The following is an 8,061-nucleotide window of genomic DNA, read 5'->3' on the forward strand; positions in this document are numbered from 1 at the left end:
ACTAAAAACCCTGTAGAAACCAAAGAAACTGGTTCTTCTCCACCATTGCAGATTTTGCCTGTGTTATTGGTTTATAGGTTATGGCGAGGATGCAGGGGGATGCATCTTCCTTCCTTCCACAGTTCAGTATCATAGTTTGCTTCTTTTTTTTTCATTTTCTTCTTTTTCATCCTTCTTTTTTTTCTTTCTACCTTATAATCCCAGCTTTCCCTTAGTGTTAGTTAGAGATGAGCCTGTTCTTTGCCATTGGAGGCTTGGCTCTCGAGACAACTCCTCTTCTACAGAGACATTCAGGACAAGGTGTCTTCCCCTTTGGAGGTTTCTAGGTAGGGAAGTGCCAGACACTTCCCAGGCTTTCTTGCAGCCCACGAGCTGGCCAGGACCTGGCCTTGCTGTGAGGATGTTGTGCAAGGTTGGAAAAAGATATCCCTTGGCGTGTGTTCAACCTCAGGTAGCATTTTCCATCTTTTTGCAAGGAAATGGGTGAGGAAGGAGGGAAGGATCCTGCAGCTTTATGTGGACAGCCTTGTGTGTGTGATTTGCTCTGATGCTCCTTTTGAGCTGATACCTGTGTTTATCCATCAGCACTTAGGATTTGAAGAGAACTGTGTTCTGGCCAAAGTAGAAGAAAGATAAGCAGCTTTATGTTGAAGTATCTGCCCCAATGAGCATTTGCAGCTTTAGCTTGCCTTCCCCAGAAGGCAATCAATGGAAAACAACCCTTGGGAGCAAAGTGAAGTCATGAAATCCATTCACATGGTCAGGCCCAGCTTGAGTGAGAAGCTGTGGACTGCAAACTGTCAAGTTGCTATGTCATGAGCAAGTCAGCGAAGAGGGTGGGAGAAATTATAGGCTCCCAGGGGCAGCCTCAAGCAGACGATTGTTTCCACGTTCCAGACAAACTATTAATTCAACATCACGGTGTTTTGATTTGGTTTTATTTGTCTTTCTGTATGATGTAAAGGACTGTGTGTACTGTGCAGCAGGAACAATTACTCAACAGCAATTTTAAGGCGAAACCATGATATTTGTGGGGAAGACTAAACAGATTGTGTCGTTCTCAGTCTCCAAGCACTTGCTTTATTCTGGGAATAAATAATATACTTGTCTAAACTGAAATCTTGTTTTTCAGCTCTGTAAAATAGGTGTAGTATTCACAATAAACAAGAATTTTATCATCTGAAGTGCGCTCTTTTATTAACATTGGTGTGTGCCACTTCATTTTAAGTGTATTTGAGTCCACTAAACTGGAACCGATGACAACTTTGAATGCCTCAGGTCGGCAGTGTGCTTTGAACAATAACTTTGTTGCTATTCTGTTTTTATTGCTTGAATTTTTAATGAGGACAGTGAAACTGTATTCATCAGATTAATTTCTCTGAAGTATTTTGTCAATTCTAGGAAATGAACAAGAAGTTATTAAGTAAAGGAAATACACCGTGCATCTGAAATTTGTAGCAGAGCATATTAGCAGTAATCAAGTTCATGGTTATTATTTTTGCAGCCCCATAGGTGTGCATGGTGCTTTGTAGGCAAATGTAATGACAAGCCTGTGTTCTTTTCACAAGGCAATAATCCATCAGGTGACTCATCCTGTCAACTTGATTTTATGTGCTCAGATAATCTAATACTGAAAATGTGGAAAGATCCAGCAGACTAGTTACTGTGATGAGTAAGCGAGCAGCCTGTGCCACATGCTTTCAGTGAGATGGGAGGCTCGTACTTTTATCCCAGATACGCGATTTCATTTGGCCCTACCACATATTTTCTAAAGGTAGCCACCACGCACTTTAGTAGATTAAATCCTGCTTAATTGAGAGAGGCTAATGGGTCTGTAAGGCATTATTTGGACCGCATAAATCCCTTTATCTGCTGAAGTCATGGGAGCGCAATCACAGCTCTCCTGCAGATACTGCCCACTCCCTCGCAGCTGTGGTCCTAGTTCTCTGTAAAAGCCCCATGGTCTTTTCATAAGCACTGCTGTTTGCAAAGGGTGGGTGTTGCCTCCTAACCGATGGAATGGTGAGGAAGGGACGGCAAGCTAGACGGGTGGCAGAACGTGTCTGCTTCGCAAACTGTGCGAGTCTGCAGGGAAGACAGCTACAGAAGGAGCTTCATCCACTAGTTACTTCCCTCAGGAAAGATCCTCGCATCGTTTTCCACAGTCGCTTCACTGCATGGAACATATCTGTTGGGTTTTGTGTCAGACAAAATGAGTTAAGCAGAAATCTGAGTCATGAAATTGGACTCTTCAGAGGACAAGCTTCCCAGCAAAAGAGACTTCTATATCCTGTGGTCTGATTAACACTCGTGATTCTGGTGGAAAGTAACACTTAATAAATAGCATGATATAGATTATCTAGCTATACTGGGTGTTACCATTGCCTCATGGGCACAGTTGCAGTGCAGCTAGTATGTGCCAGTGAGAAAAGACAGTCCCTAGCCTGGCAGTCCAAGTGACTATGGTTGTATGGAGAATTTGACTTCATAAGGACATAGCAAATTCCTTCTTCAGCTTCTCCGCCACGGGCAGATCTGCCTAGTGTGTCCAGGAGGTAATGTAGTGATTTTTCCTGAGCCTGAGCCACAGGACATCTGCTGGAGGACTAAAGGGAAGAGAATTTCTGCAAGTAACTCACGCTGGCAGACGAGACCGCGGCATCGTCACGATGGGAGCTAGGTGGGCAGCTATGTCCCAGGCAGCAGCATGAGCTTCGGAGCAGCCCCCAATGCCTTGCTAGCTCACACCGGTGGGGTGTCTGCCCCACACCACCACGAGCCATGTCCCATCCTCACTGCTTGCTGGAGGAGCTGGGGCCTGGAGAAGCACTTAGCAGAGCTGGACACCCAGACTGCCCATTAGTGGCTTTGGCTGCACTTCCAAATCTCTGCAAAGATGCTGGTTCCATACTGGTGTTCAGAAAGCTCTGTTACCTGGTGGTACATCCCCCTCCAAAAGTCCTCACAGCTTATTCACTTTCTTTGACATACAGCTGAAGGCCACATTGCATGGATGGAATAAATATATGGCATGATGAGGAATTGGAGTTCTTATGTGTAATCTACTGACAGCAAGTGTGTGCAAATCACAGGGGGTTGCATTGGGTATTTGAGAAAATAAGCTTAGCTTTAAAAAAAAAAAAGGTCCTTTTCTGAAAAAAAGCAAAAGGAAGTGAGCTGTGTACAGTGGGTACGAAATGGAAATGGATTAGCAGCTTTTAAGAGAAAATTTGCAATGTCTGCAAAATATGTGGAAAAAATAGAAAGAACAGACAGCACACAGTGAAGGACAGGTGAAAGATATTACTTTCATTTTCTGGTTGTGTGCCAATCTGCAATTGCTAGATCTTAGCAAGGTGAAAGGTGTGCATTACAATCACAAGAGAGTCACAAAGCCCGATTTCAACCGATATCTTTAAACTTTGTTTCGGATGCGATACAATCTCGCGGCAGGTCTCTGTTTATGTGCAAAGGAGTGGCTTAACCCCCTTGGTAATTGCAGGCCTGCTCTCCCTGCTCTTGGTTAGCGTGGAGGAGGAGCGGCGCCGCCTCTTTCGGGCACTCCGTGCTCCCCGTGTGGCCACGCGTGGGCAACCGCGCTGCCCCTTAGCCACCCTCGTGGCCACGCTGTATCACACTGGGCTGTAGGCAGCCCTGTAGCCAGGCAAAGAGACTTCCAGGGGAACCACTTACCACTGGAGAAACTTGTTTTGTACATAAAATGGAGCGAGTTATGATAACAATGACAAAAAGTGAGAAGGAGTCAGGCAAAAGTCTGCTCCAGAAAGACCTGGTTTCTTCTCAAGACCATTTGGGAAGAGGTGTTTGTAAAATGCCTTTGGCTTAGGACCATGTTTCACTCAGGATTGCAGTGCAACTTGTGCTTTTTAATCCCTCCTTTAATCCTTTTGAATGTGATCCTTCATCTTCCTCTGCCTCGGGTTGAATGACTACATAGGGCAACCATTCCTAGCCAGGATCCTGAGTCTGAGATACCGCAGTAGTTTGGAATGATGGTCTTTCTTTTTCTTTCCTGGCTTTTCCTGGCTGTGTGTATGGGAAGACACCACCTTTTTGTACCACTTTCAGCTGGAGGCTATTTCAGAATATTCAGCTTCCCTATTTCTTTCTTTCTTTTTTTTTTCTCCCAGAGACTTATTCTTGTCTCTGTTTTGATGTTTACTCTTCTCTCTTTAATTCCCTTGGATTAACTCTATGCATTAATCATGCAGATAGTCTGAATTACAACAAACAGTAAGTGGTGGGGCCATAATGCTGAGTTTCCAATGGGCTCTAACCTGGTGCAGATTCACCCATGTTTAATAAGATGAGTATTTGTTATCCTATTCTTAATGCCATATTCATGGTGTTTCTTTTTTGTTTTTACTCACTAGCCCAGTTTCATGAGATTATAGGAATTACAGAACTTTTTGACAGATTTAATCAAACTGGATTCAAAACCTATTGAGGGTGTGGAAAGAGAGGAGGAGGACAGGCAAACAGCAAAGCAAGCTCAGAGCATGATAATGTAATCCTTATTTCCTGGGGATACTAGTCCAAAATGCATCACAGATAACTTTCTCCTCCTCCACAGTATTCTAAAATAATTTTTTAGTGAGTCAAAATGAAATGTCAAAAATCGAGTTTGTTGAAGGGAAGCATTTCAATGAATCCAAAACAAAAGTGATTTGGAACATACTTTTGGAGAAATTCATAACATTGTGGCCTCTTGTTCTTAAGCAAAATAAAAATAATTATAAAAAGACTCGAAAACTGTGCAGCCCACTATGGGAAAAGAAGTTGCCTCTTTTTTTTGTTGTTTTTTTTTTTTTGCTGTTCTAGTTGCTACGAGTAAGTACATCAAGGAATAGGACTTTTGCTAGCAAGGTGTGCATTAAGTATGTCAGTCTACAAGATCCATATTTTCACTTGTAATAAAGTAACAGTAGCTACTGCAAGTTCACAACATCTGAATAGAGGCAAGTCTAGCAGATGCTTTTTTCTTTTCCCACAATCTCAAACCACTTGACTAATTTCTTTTCCCCTGGCCAAGATTCAAAGAAAGCACTCAGATGAAAAGCAAGGAAATATAGAATCTTTGGCTTATATAAATAAAGGAATTAATTTTTTTAAAAAAATCTGATTATAATGACAAACACTTCAGCGGTTCCTGTTCAGCCATGTTTTAAATGCAAAATCATTCTGGGTGTTGCTCTTTTGAGTTAATAAAGCAATTCTGCTGTTAGGCAGGAATAGTTCTCCAGTTTTCCCAAGTAGTGGATATGATGGAGGTGTTTTTTTTTTTTTTTTTTTCCCCTTTCAGACTCCAATCTGAATTCGTTAAGAATGAGAATTCCGTGCTTATGGGAAATCTGAGCATACTGAAAGACAGCAAACATTTTGCCTTGGGAGAAAAAAAAAACTTACAAAATTGTTTCACAAAGGCCAAAAAGCAAAGGAAAAGAAATGAAATGAAATGAAATGAAATGAAATGAAATGAAATGAAATGAAATAAAATAAAATAAAATAAAATAAAATAAAATAAAATAAAATGGAAACAATCAAAACATTTTGTTCCCATCTGATGGCTTCTATGCAGCTTTTAAGGCTTGGCCACATGGGGACCAGGTAGGAACGTCTGGGAGCTCCTTTCTGGGGCAGCTGAGGAATGAGGTTTGCAGGCTCCCTCCTGCAGACCCCAAGCACCGTTTCAGTGACACGAAGGCTCTCAGGGTTTTGCTGGACTCCTGTTTCCACGGCACAAACCCTGGGGTTTCTTATTCCAAACGAGTGCCTGTGGCAAGACCTGCTTGGAATCTGACCCAAATGCTGCACTAATACTGTGAGCACTGGAAGCCAGGGGAAGAGCACTGCCTAGCAGGGGTGCTCTCAGGATACCTTGTTTTGCTGGCGCCTTGGGATGTTTTAATTTTCTTTATAACAGATATACTTTGGAGAAACATTGCAGTTCTCAAAAATGGAATTTTCCAGTAGAAAGCTGTTCTGCTGGAAAATCCCCAATCAGACTGACTTTCAGTGCCTTTCCCAGGCACGTTCATCCTTCAAGGCTGGGGTTTTGAGGAACGGATGGGGTGTAAATGCGGTCGATCTGGAGGAGGTAGTGGGTTTCGTTACTTAAACAGCTGGAGGTTGCACTATAAGGGTGCTGCTCTACAGGGCTCTGTGACTACGTCTGGTATATTATACAGGTTTAGCCACATTTTTGCGAGCTATTATTAATGCTGCCTTGCAGCATACGCCTTTGGAAGCAGTACAGTCAATGCATACCTGCTTACAGTGGGAAACTGAAAAGCCTCAAATTTCCTCTTGGCTGGTTCCTTCCTCCTACGCCCAGCTCCATCTGTGCCATTTGAAAACAGAATTTGACATCAAGTCATTTTCTATTGTTGGGAGACAGCTCATGACAAAACCCGCACCCCCTGATGTAGATGCACTGGAAGGTCACGCAGCAGGTAAACTTGGAGATTGCTCCCATTCAGATGGCTTGGAAATGTGTCTTCTCCATCTCGCGCCTTTGTTGAAAAGATGTTTAACCACCAGACTTAAAATCAGAAGCACAGAAAAGGATAGGAGGGACTGGCAGGCTCGCAAGGGTAGTGCCTGATGGATTCAGACGGAGCTCGTTTTAGACCCAAAAGAGTCACATAGAGTTTAAAACAGCCGCAGAAGAGCTCACTAGGGAACTGCAGGCCACTCTTGCACAGAAAAACCCGCGGGGTTTATCAGCAGAGTGCCAGTGATTTCAGTGATGATTTAACACCTCACAATAATCAAGGTATTTTCGTCTAAGGTCTTTTTCATTTTATGTTCATAGTTTCGCGGGTAGGAAAGATGTTTTTTGAGGAAGTGCTTATAGCCTGAGTTCTGCTTCGGTGGTACAACCAAGCAGGAAAAAATGGACTTCAATACAGATTCTATTTAAGATGCCTCTGTTTTAAAGCTCATAAATGAACTGATTTGTGTCTATTTTTGTACCAAAGATATGCTAATTTTCAGTCTCATTAATTAGTTGGTGTTATGAGTATTACATCTTTAGAAGATAAATTTTCTAATCATCCCTTTGGAGATGGTTCTTCTTAAACCACCAGGTAGTTAAAGTCACTTTCCTGTCTGAGACAGATTCACTTTGGGAACAATCCCTGCATAATTAAAAAATATTTTTGGATTTTTTTATTTGTTCATAATTCTCAATATTGATGAAAACTCATTAGGATGCTGAAGTTCATCTATTAGAATATCCTTGAGCAGGAGCAATAGTATTTCCAATAGGTTATCTCCATTACAGTTGTAATCCTTACAGTAACCAATCTAGTGTTCACAGCAAAGAACTTTATTAACCAATGTTCATTTGAGAGAAACCTGCAAAAGCCCCAAAAATCCTCGGAGGTTAGTAACTTCTTTTTCCCCTTCCTTGCTAGTGGCTTTGCAATTCTGAAGTTGTCTTTCAACATATTGCAGACAGTGAATCAATGAAAATTAGTGGACTTCAATAAACCTTTCCTGTATTATATTAGCTGGGCTTCTAATCTCTGCTGTGGTTTTACCTTTGGAAAGATTGGCAATGGATGTAGTTGTCACCAAATTATTCTTGGATTATTCAGCACCATAACAACGTGGTGCAGATGTAAGTCCTTGAAACTAAGCTGTGTCCTGCTCCCACAAGGCCATATACTGTGGTGAGGAGACATAAGGCCTTGTCCTTTGACCACTAATATAAAAGGAGACAGCATTATAACCTTGCAAGTTTAGAGAACCCATGTACATGATGCTCTCTCTTCAATTTCCCTTTCAACTGAGCACATCACCACTGAGCTTCAGAAAAATACAGGGAAAAAGCAGGGATGAAGGACAGGACGTGGTGATGATGTCCTACTTCAAGCATGCAGCCCCTAAAGGCCATGACATTTATCCCCTCGTTTCTGCCTTAACTCCAACACCCTCAGCTCTTGCAGCTCCCTGTGACTCACAGTTTATTCATCCCAGGAGGCATCATGCATTTGATGCTTACTTCAGTTCTATTTTGGATGGTGTTACTATCAG

This window comes from Tinamus guttatus, unplaced genomic scaffold (genome assembly GCF_059628265.1).
Source record: "Tinamus guttatus ecotype Peru unplaced genomic scaffold, ASM5962826v1 Tinamus_guttatus_pri_ptg000025l, whole genome shotgun sequence".
Lineage (NCBI taxonomy): Eukaryota > Metazoa > Chordata > Aves > Tinamiformes > Tinamidae > Tinamus > Tinamus guttatus.